This window comes from Prosopis cineraria, unplaced genomic scaffold (genome assembly GCF_029017545.1).
Source record: "Prosopis cineraria cultivar Desert tree isolate PC_DT_omini unplaced genomic scaffold, ASM2901754v1 PC12, whole genome shotgun sequence".
Taxonomy (NCBI): Eukaryota; Viridiplantae; Streptophyta; class Magnoliopsida; order Fabales; family Fabaceae; genus Prosopis; species Prosopis cineraria.
Genome location: NW_026555343.1, coordinates 19,693,227 through 19,704,903, shown reverse-complemented (window position 1 = coordinate 19,704,903; position 11,677 = coordinate 19,693,227).

The following is an 11,677-nucleotide window of genomic DNA, read 5'->3' as shown; positions in this document are numbered from 1 at the left end:
AAATATAATATATTTAAAATATTTTAAAAATGTGATAAAGATTTTAAATAACATAAATTTTGATCTATAATGCTAAAAATTTGATCTCTAGTTATTTATCTTTTTTTTTAATTTTTAATTTTAGAAAATGTGATAAAGATTTGTAATTTTTATTATACATTAATGTCAAAAATTAACATGATTAATTATTCAATTTATAATGCTAAAAACTTAATACCTAATTATTATTATTGAAATAATAATTATATTTTTAATGAATTAACTATTTTTTAAATAAAAGAATAAGATATCAAACTTAGGATAGTATGGTCAAATAATATCTTACTTTTTAAATATACTTTTTAAAAGTTTCAAATAGTTATGTTTTAGAAATTCACTTTCAGCTACTGTTTGAATGTACTTTCAGGATGTGTTTTCCTGCAAAATATTTTACCCAAACAACTTCCAGCTTCTTGAAAGTAAAATTTTGCTTTCTGAATGTAAAAAGCAAAAAAAACCAAACGAGCCCTTAAACTGTCTTAGCATGTTTTGGATAGACGCAAAAATCGATTTTGCAGCCCATAATCAATTTTTTGATTGAAATTACCCAAACACCACAAAATACAAAAATCAATTAAAGAGGCAAAACGTGCGTTAATCCATAATCTATGAAAACCAGCTTCAGCTTTAAATCTTTTTTCCATTATTTACGTGGTCTCTCTCTATGAAAGTTGAAAACCATATTGCCCTTGACGTGCTTTCTCTCTCTTCTTTTTTATCTTCATTTGTCTCATTTTGGTCGCAGCTTTCTCATTTTTGATCTCCTCTCTCGTTCGATCTTCACCGGTCGCTCCTCACAGTGGTGTCGTCTCTTTGCCGTCATCCACCAACCCCTAATGTAGTCACCGTTCGCTGTCTCACCGTCGTGTCGTCTCTGCCGTCGTCCACCCACCTCCAACAGTTGTGCCGTCTCACAATCAGTTCTCACAAAGGCAACGATCTTTCGGCCATCCGCCAACTCTGTGCAGATCTGTGGTCCTCATGGCATCACCCCCTCCATTTGTCGTCTCTGAGTTGTGTCTAGTGGCGATGATCTCCTGCCATAGTCAAGGAAGGCAGTAAGCTTTATCTATACTCTCTTGCCTCAATCTACTCGTGGTCCTCCGTCCGTCGCTGATCTGCTCGTGGTCCTCTTCACTCGGTCCAGCTTAGAGGCAAATGATATTCTCCGACCTTTTTTTGGATGATCTTGGTCAGGTGCAATGTTTGATCTCAGTCATACTCTATTTTCCTCTTCACTCTGATCTATGCATGGATGGATTTGTTCTTGCGATTGCTAGCTTAGTTTTGTGTGGTTTGAACCATTTACAACTCTTGAACATTTGCAAATAATAATATGGGTGAAAGTTGATTTTTCATGATGTTTCTGTGTTACTTTTGTGCCCAGTCAAACTCTGTGCTGAATATGGGAGACCTGTTGAAAGTTAATTTTTTCGCTATTGAAACCTGATTTTAGTCAAAATCTTGTACATTTGCAAATTGTGGGAAAGCTGTTGAAAGTTGGTTTTGTGCCTAGTCAAACCTTTGTTGGTTTTGGTTTGTGTGATCACTGATTATTGGAGCTTTATTCTCAAACAGTATGTTTTGCATATATAGGGGTCATTTAGTCGAATTTTTTGCTGTGTGAGTCTCTGTTGAATTTGGCTCCTCTGAAAATTGCCAAGTTTTTGTTATGTAATATTTTAATTACAATTCCTATAATTAATATGTTAGTTTTTTATATAGTATAATGAGTCACAATAAGTCAAAAGCTTCATGGGATCGAAGAAATACTAGAATATTTATTGACATTTGTTTAGATCAAGCTCGAAAATTGCAAAGAAATAGTGGTAGTTTTACCAAAGCAGGATGGCTCAGCATAATTTCTACCTTCAATGACAGGACTGGACAGAAATATGACAGACAACAATTCAAGAATAAGTGGGATAATATGAGAAAAGAGTGGGTACTGTGGGATAAGTTGGTTTCAAGTGAGACAGGATTGGGTTGGGATTATGCAAACAATACTGTAGATGCTTCAGATGATTGGTGGGAGAAGAAGATATTGGTATGATGTTATTATGTGAGGCTTTATATTTATTTTATTTATTTCTATATTATGTAATATTATTGATAATTTATGTGTAAGAAAATCCATTATACGAGAAATTTAGACATAAAGGATTACCATTTGCCAATGAATTAACCGAGTTGTTCCAAGGTACTATCGCCAATAGACCTAGAGCATGGGCACCTTCAAGTGGAGTTTTGCCTCACATTTACAATAGGAATGAAGGTGAGGATGAAGAGGTGTATCGGCCAGATATGGCAAATGAGGGTATTGATTTCGAGGAAGGTTCAGGAGATAGTGATGAGATCTTAGGAACTACTGGAGTAAGCAGTGAATTTAATAGAGTAGTTTTAAATACTTCTCAAGGAATCTTAAGTGGAGGCAGTGTGGTAAGAGGAAGAGGGGCGAAAGTAGTAACTGTAGAAAGAAGAACAAGTTACCTAGTACAAGTCAAATAGTAGATGCAATGAGTGTGATAGTTCAAACAACAAAGGAAGAATCTCAACAGATCAAGGAAACATCAATTCCTAAAGTCATGTCTATAGTCAAACAATGGGAACAAGTTGCAACTGACAAACATTGGGTTTCACAATGCATGTCACTCTTTATGTCCAGAGAGGCTAGGGTGATGTTTTTGACAATGAAGGATGATAAAGAAAGTGTTTTAGAGTGGTTGGGATATGAATGTTATAAAAATGGTTGATTATTAGAGTTTTAAAACTTATTATGAGCATATGATCTTATTTAAAGAGCAGTCTAACATGTTTGTATTATATTGTTGAATTTAACTTATGTAGCCTCTTGAACTACTTATGTACTTTTTATATATGGTAATCAAGTATTACAATGTTGTGGAAAAGTTATTAGTATTTCTATAGATGACTTATTTAGATATATCTATAATTGAAATTAAGTGTATGTATTATTTATGTGTTTGCTATAGATAGCAAGACATATGGAAGAGTCGTCTAAAAAAAGGTTAAAGAGAGCCCAAAAAGTTAGTGCTCTCATTAGGTTGTATGCAACAAAATATTTGTGCAAAGAGCCACAAAGAAATAGTGAATATACAAGTCATTTGTGGGTGAATGAAATTTTAGACGGACACCTAGTTCATTGCTATGAAATGTTTAGAATGGAACCACATGTGTTTCATCAATTATGCAGTGAATTGACACAGCATGGATTGAAGGATACTAGGCAAATGAGAGTACAGGAGATGGTTGCAATTTTTTTAAATACAATTGGACATGGGTTTGGAAATAAGATAGCATAAGAAAGATTTCAACATTCAAGAGAGACCATTCACAGACATTTTCATGAAGTTTTAATGGCTTGCTCAAAACTTGCAATGGAATATATCAAACCACAAGATAGGTCCTTTCATCATATATCAAACAAAATAGAAAATGATAAACGATATTGGCCATTCTTTAAAAATTCCATTGGAGCAATTGATGGCACATATATTCCATGTGTAGTCTCTGCTAGTGAAAAATCAAAATATATTAGAAGAAAAGGAATCCGTACGCAAAATGTAATGGTTGTGTGATTGGGACATGTGCTTTACTTTTGTCTTGGCTGGATGGGAGGGTACTGCACATGATGCTCGCATTTTTCAACATGCCCTGACAACTCGATCCATAAACTTTCCACATCCGCCTTCAGGTATATTTGTTTGTTCAATTTATTTGTGTTAGACTTTCCAGCTTACAGGCATTAATAGTAATCTTTTTTTTTACAAGGTAAATATTATTTGGTAGATGCTAGCTATCCAACACCAAATGGATATCTTAGTCCGTATAAACGAGAACGCTACCATCTTCCTGATTTTAAAAGATCAACTGGATTTACAAATAATAACGAGGTCTTTAATTATTTTCATTCAAGTTTACAGTGCACAATAGAAAGAATATTTGGAGTTTGGAAGAACAGGTTTGCAATTTTACGCAACATGCCGAGCTATGACTATAATATACAAGTTCAAATTGTTGTTGTATCATTGGCGATACATAATTTCATTAGAAAACACTCTAACTCTGATGCTAATTTTATGCGTCATGAGAAGGAAGATCAGGAAGACCATGAGGATTAAGAAGACCATGATGTTGATGAATATTCATCCGTGACATCTTCTTCATCAGCTATGACTAGTATTCGTGATATTATTAGGGACCAACTTATATATTATCATCTTCATTAGTTGTTGTAAAATTACTGTTTTATATTTAAGAATTTAATTTTCTTGTCTTTTATTGAATTCATTTTAAGTAAGATATATTTAGTTATTTATTTACATAAATTTAAATATTAATATTAATATAATTTAAATTTTTAATTAATTATATATGTAGTTTAAATAATATATTTGTGAACACCATATTTTGTCCGGGCATTTTTTTTAAATTTAATAATAAAAAATCAAAAAATATAAAAAATACAAAAACAAAATTTAATCCTTTTTTAAGATTATATTTTTTAAAAAATAATAATTTAACAAAAAAAGAGGTTAAATCTTAAAAATATTGAGAATCAACTTTTGAGAATTAAATGTTTTTAAATTTCTCTCCTTAAATCTAATATTTTTCATTTAAAATATGTATTTTAAAATTAGATTTTTCCCCCTCCCTTAATTTGATTGACAAAAAAAAGGGGAGCATTAAAATAAAAAAAATAGAAATGGGGCACTCAGCCCAAAATTACTTTCGGCTAGCAGAGAAAACGCATGCACCCCATTCTTTTCTCTCCTCCTTCTGAAATTCAAATGTTCAAAGAGTCAACGACGTGAGTAGTGCTGGAGGTTCTTCCATCCTTGTAGGAATCTAGCTCTCGTTGCAGAAAAAGCAAAGGAAGCAGAGCAGAGACGCATGCAAGAAACAGAAGAAGCGGAAGTAGAAACACACAAGAACAGCAAAAAGCAGACAGCAAATAGAAAAGAAAACAAAAAGCAAAGCAGACACATTCACGCAAGCAAAAAACTGGAGAGCATGCATACGTGAAACACACAGAAATAAAGCAACTCTAAAAAGACTCATACACGTTGAAGAAAAGATAGAGATACACATTGCAGAAAAAAAAAAGCAAAAGCAAAGCAGAAATGCAATGTGTGCACAAGAAGAAGATCCTGAGCTTCAGTGATAAAGAGCAGGAGAAACAGCAAAAAAGAAGGAGATGAGAGAGAGATCGAGAAAGAAGAACAGAGGTAGAGGAGAGAGTCCGAGAGAGGATGGAGAATGAGAAGGAGACAAAGAGTGAGAGATGAGAGAGAGACCGAGAAAGAAGAACAGAGGCAGAGGAGAGAGTCCGAGAGAGGATGGAGAATGAGAAGGAGACGGAGAGTGAAAGATGAGGAGGAAACTGAGAAGAACAAAGCATGAAGGAAACATCGCATGCATGAGAAAAAAAAGATTCTTGAAAGAAAAGGAGAAGAGAAAAACGGACAAGAGAGAAAAAAAGACAGAAAACAGAGTAGAAAGAGTGAGAATAAGAGAGCATGAGGAGAAAAAAAAGCAAAAGACACCGGTCATGGGACCTTCAGCCAGACGAGAAAAAATTAGAGGAAGGAGAGAAGAGGAAGACCGTGGAAGACAAGAAAAAACAGAGCACAGAGAATCAACGCAGAGGAGACTAAAATCAGAAGCAAAAACAAGCCAGAGATGAGAGAGAGGATGAGCAACAACACAGGAAAGCTCATGCACGTAACTGGAGCTTCTGGCTATATTGCTTCATGTTGCATTTAACGGAGAGCCTAGAACTCTGAGCTAGTTGTTGATGAGACATAGTTTTCAGATCCAGATTTTTATAAGGCATCTAAGCTATGCAATGGTGATAGGACCACTCTTGCAACCAACGCTTAATACAAGTACTGCTACAACTCGAGGATGTAGTCAATGGTAGTTAACTCAGGTAATATTTAAATCATGTCATCTCTCTTAATTCGGATTCATTGATGAACATATATTTATTGATAGATGTTAAGGGTGTGGACTGATCCAGATATGTTTAGGCACTACTCCAGGTGTATGTTTAGGCATTTAAAAATTTAAGAATTAAATATTTTTTTAGTAAAATTTAGAACATACATGAGAGGTGTTTGACAAAAAAATAAAAAAAGGAGAGCTTGTGAAAATATTGATAATTTATGAGGTTGATTGGGGTTTGGAGCTGTATCTATCGTGGTTATGATCTTACTAAAAGTTTATGCCAAATCTAATTTTTTAGAATATATCCTCAAGTCGAAAGAATAACGAATTATCAAATTAATTTATTCTTTCCATTGCCTTTATCGTATAAATTGTTTGGCCAACCATAATATTATGTGTCAATTGCAAATACAAATATTTCGGTTATCTAGTTGTCGTGTGAGATTTTAAAAATCTCCGTAGGCATTTAGAATGATTTCATACCATGTAAATCAATAAGATTTCACAGGTATGAAGATCAATTTTGTAGGTATTTATATGGGTTCCAAAAGCCCATTATTAAAATTAATTCTCTCTTTATAATAAATATTTAAGTCTCATGTGAGATTTCAAGAATCTTCGTAGAGACTTAAATTAACCACCTTATCGTGTGGGATAATAAGTCCTCACAGATATAGTGATTATCAATTTTTATAATAAATAAATAATTTTTGTAAATAATCATATAATATACAATTTAAGAAACTTAATTAACTAAAGTAATGTATTTAAATTGTAACCATATTTACCGATTATATCTTTTAGTCATGTGAGATTTTTGAATCTCCATAGGCTTCTAAGATCATCGTATTATCATATGAGTCAACAACACTCTGCAGATATAACGATTTAGTTTTTAAAATATATATATATATACATATATATTATATAGTTAATTAAATCAATTAATTAAATTTAATTCCTTTATCGTGTGAGATTTTAGAATCTCTGCAGATATTTAGGATAAATCGTATTATCGTATAAGCCAATAAGGCTATACAGGTATGATGATTAAAATTCTTTAAAAACATATATACATATTTAAGCAAACTATTATTAACACTTAAAAATAAATAAATTAAATTGCTAAATTCTTTTATCGTGTGAGGTTTCGGAATCTCCACAGATACTTAGAATAATTGCATTACCGTATGAACCAATAAGTTTTGCAGGTACTGCAATTAAATTCTCAATCATAAAATTAAAAAAAAATACTAATTTTAAACCCTTTTCTTTTCTTTAATTTGAAATCCAAAAATTGAGAAAATAATTAAAATTAAATTACTTCTTGCAATGTAAAACACACATATCAAAATTTCAGAAATTGTTTTATTTGCAAAATGATGAGTTATTTCTAATTAATTTCTATTCAAAAATATTTTCACCAACAAATTTTTAAGCTCAAACTATGTGGACTTTGATCCCCATCACAGGGTACATAGGCCTCAGAGTCAGATTTTGAGTCAAGTCCGTCCTCCCTCGTAAATAAATAAACATTTCTCACCTAATTCCTATCATTTTTATACCAAACACATAAATATAAAAGGGATAATTAAAATAATTATAAAACCATACTAATAGAGCACAACAAACTTTAGGTAACCGTTCTCATGAATGGGTGTTATGAGATGCCTAACACCTTCCCCACACTCAACCGACTTTCGAACCTATTCTCTATTTTCGCAGACCACCCTTATTCTCCTTTTAATCGGTTTCCCGAGATTTACCTCAAAATCTTGGTGGCGACTCCTCGTTCGATCCGGTTCCCGTCGCGAAGGCCAAGACCTCCGCTCGTGCGCCGCCCGCGTCGCATTTTTCCGAGTGCGACAATATTTTACTTCTTAAATAAAATGTAACAACTTTAATACTATTAGATACAAATGTATCAATATTTTAATTTTAAAAAGCAATGTTCTTTATGGTAATTTATACAGCTAAAATTAATTCTGAAAAAATTATCCAAACATCTTCAGTTCTGTTAAAATCAATTTTAGAAAAACAACATCCAAATAGATTGTGTTCTAACATAATTAATTATGATTAAAATCTACTACTTAATTAATTATTTTCATAATCTATTATGCCCAACTGAAATCCAAACAAGCACTTATATTTTAAAATGACAAATTTCTTTCAAATGTATGTTATAATTTAGGAAGGAAGGAGTGCTATATATTTGGTACAAAGCAGAAACCAGTACAAGTCAGCATGCAATAGGGTGTGCTAACTATGGATTAGGTAATGAAAAAGCAATTTGATGGACTAATCAGTCAGTATACCATAGGTGAATAGTAACTCATTGAGGGAGTGTTTTTCATAGAGTGATGAAAATTATATGCTAGCTAATTAAGATTAACTATTAACTATGATTAGTTATGGAATTGACTTTATATGATGGGTATCTGGAAAAGAGCATGACCCACTAGTTGATAAGTAGAGGGGGCAGCTTATCCCACAAAGAATTTACAAGTTTTTAGTAATTATAGATAGTATGTGTATCATATGCTCCCATCTCATAGATATTAACTATACCTGGTGATTAATGATATTACTTTCTCATGTCATTTAACTTTCTTAATATTTTTTATGCTCATAATTTTCATAGAGTACAAATTAGTAGTAGTCGTCATTGTCTTGGTCATGATAGTAATAGTGATAGTATTCGTGGTAGTGAAAAATTGATGGGTACATGTGTCGCACCTGAAAAAATGCGATGCGGACGGCGCCCGAGCAGAGGTCCCGACCTTCGCGGTGAGAACCAAATCGAACGAGGAGTCGCCACCAAGATTTTGAGGTAAATCTCGGGAAACCAATTAATGGAGGATAAGGGTGGTCTGCGAAATTAGAAAATAAGTTCGGGAGTCGGTTGAGTGTGGGGAAGGTATTAGGCACCCCACAACACCCGTTCGTTAGAATGGTTACCTGAAGTTTGTTGTGCTCTTTTAATATGGTTTTATAATTATTTTAATTATCCCTTTTATATTCATGTGTTTCAAAAATGATAAAAATTATTTGAGAAATGTTTATTTATTTACGAGGGAGGACGAACTTGACTCAGAATCTGACTTTGAGGCCTATGTACCTTGTGATGGGGATCAAAGTCCACGTAGTTCGGGCTTAAAAGTTTGTTGGTGAAACTATTTTTTAAAGAGAAAATTAATTAAAAATAATTCACCATTTTATAAATAAAACAATTTCTAAAATTTTGATGTGTGTTTTAAATTGCAAGAAGTAACTTAATTTTAATTATTTTCTCAATTTTTGAATTTCAAATTAAAAAAAGGGCTTAAAATTATTATTCTTTATATTTTATGATTGAGAATTTTAATCGTAGTACCTGCAGAACCTTATTAGTTCATATGGTAATGCGATTGCTCTAAATATCTACAGAGATTCTGAAATCTCACACGATAAAAGAGTTTGGCAATTTAATTTATTTATTTATATTCTTATGTACATTTTTAAGTGTTGATAATAATTTTTTTAACATGTAGATACATGTTTTGAAGAATTTTAATCAACATACCTGTAAAGCCTTATTGGCTTATATGGTAATATGATTATCCTAAATATCTGCGGAGGTTCTAAAACCTCACACGATAAAGGAATTAAATTTAAATACGTCTTTTATATAATTTATATATTAAAAACTTAATCGTTATATCTGTAGAGTCTTATTGACTCATACGATAATACGATTATTTTAGAAGTCTACGGAGATTTAAAAATCTCACATAACTAAAAGATATAATTGGTAAATGTGATTACAACTTAAATGCATTAATTTGGTTAATTAATTTTTAAATTGTGCATTATATGATTATTTATAAAAATTATTTATTTATTATAGAAATTGATAATCACTACATTTGCGATGACTTATTATCCCCACGATAATATGATTAATTTAAATCTCTACAAAGATTCTTAAAATCTCATATGAGACTTAAATAAATTATTAATTTGGGTTATAAAAAGAGAGTTAAATTTAATGATGGGCCCTTTGAACCCATATTAATATATAAGTTTTATTTTCATATCTGTGAAACCTTATTAATTTACACGACACGAGATTATCCTAAATATCTGCAGAGATTCAAAGTCTCACACAATAAAAGAATTAAATAATATTCACTTTGAATATATTTTAATGTGTAATTATATAAAATATATTTTTTAATATAGAAATCTTAATCGTTATACCTGCGAAGCCTTATTGACTCACACGGTAGTACGATTATCTTAAAGGTCTACAGAGTTTCAAAAATTTCACATGACCAAAAGATATAATGGGTAAATATAATTATAATTTAAATTCTTTAATTTAATTAATTAAAATTATAAAAATATTTTTCATTTTATTTACAAAATTTATTTATTTTTACCATAAAAATTGTGAATCATGATATCTGTGAGGATTTATTATCCTACACGATAACGTGATTAATTTAAGTCTCTACGAAGATTCTTGAAATCTCACATGAGACTTAAATATTTTGTATAAAGGGAGAATTAATTTCAATAATGGGCAATATATACAAATTAATAATTGCAACATCCGTGACCCCAACAGCAAATGACAAGCAAGAAGAAATTATGCAGGGCATGTAAAAGAAGAAATTAGAACACTGCAATATGATAAACACAAATAGTCACCATGGAAATTATGACTGTAATGAAATGAAACTCCAGAGCCACAGGTAGCAAAAATTATCATTGTAATTATAATAATTGTTTCATTACAATTAATAGGACATAAAATAAATTAATAATTGTAGAGATAGCAAAGTTGAAAGTAATAATTTGTAGCTTCCTCTTCATTCTCCGTCTCTGTCTCTCTCTCTTGCTCTCCCTCCAACCTCATGTGTGTGCTCTGTTTTTCTTTTTGCTTTCTTTCCTCGGTTTTTCTCTCCTTCTTCTAAGTTTTCTGGTCTATTCATGATCTATTTTATTTCTTCATTTTTCGTCTAGCTATGCTCTGCTCCTCCTCTCTCGGTCTCGTGCTCTCTCTTTCTCAGTCTCTTTCTCCCTCTCTCTCCTGCGTCTCTTATGCTTTGTTTTGCTCTCTCTCAGTCTCTCTCTTCTCTTCCTTTTCTCATCTTGGTGAAAGTCTCGTTATCGGCCTGTTTTTACTCTGTTTTTATCTTCACCATCTCTGCTTCTCATTTCTGGCTCTCTCTCTAGCGTTTTTGGCTCTTTTTTTAGAGTTTCAGATCAGTCTCCTTCCTCGGTCTAGTCAGTCTTTATTTTTTCAGAAGAAGACTCATCTCTCTCGGTCTCTTGCTCCTGCTCTCCCACTCTTCTTTTTTTAGGAAAAAGCTCGTCTCCTTCTCGGTTCCTCTCCCTTCTTTAGCCGGAATCATCCTTCTCTCCCTTTAAGCAGAATAGTCCTTCTCCCTTTTAAAGCAAAAACAGGGAAGAGCTTGTGTGTGAGGTGAGAGTTTACATGCTTTCTCGCTCTGCTCTGCTGTGTGCATGCGTCTGAATTTTCTTCCGCGTTTCTGTGCTTTTCTCTATGGTCTATGCTTCATGTGTACTTCTTTACTGCTGTTTCGTGTCTCTGTTTCTACTATTTTCTTCTTTTTCTGCTACATGGCCGAAAGTGTGTGTGTGTATGTGTGTTTCGTGT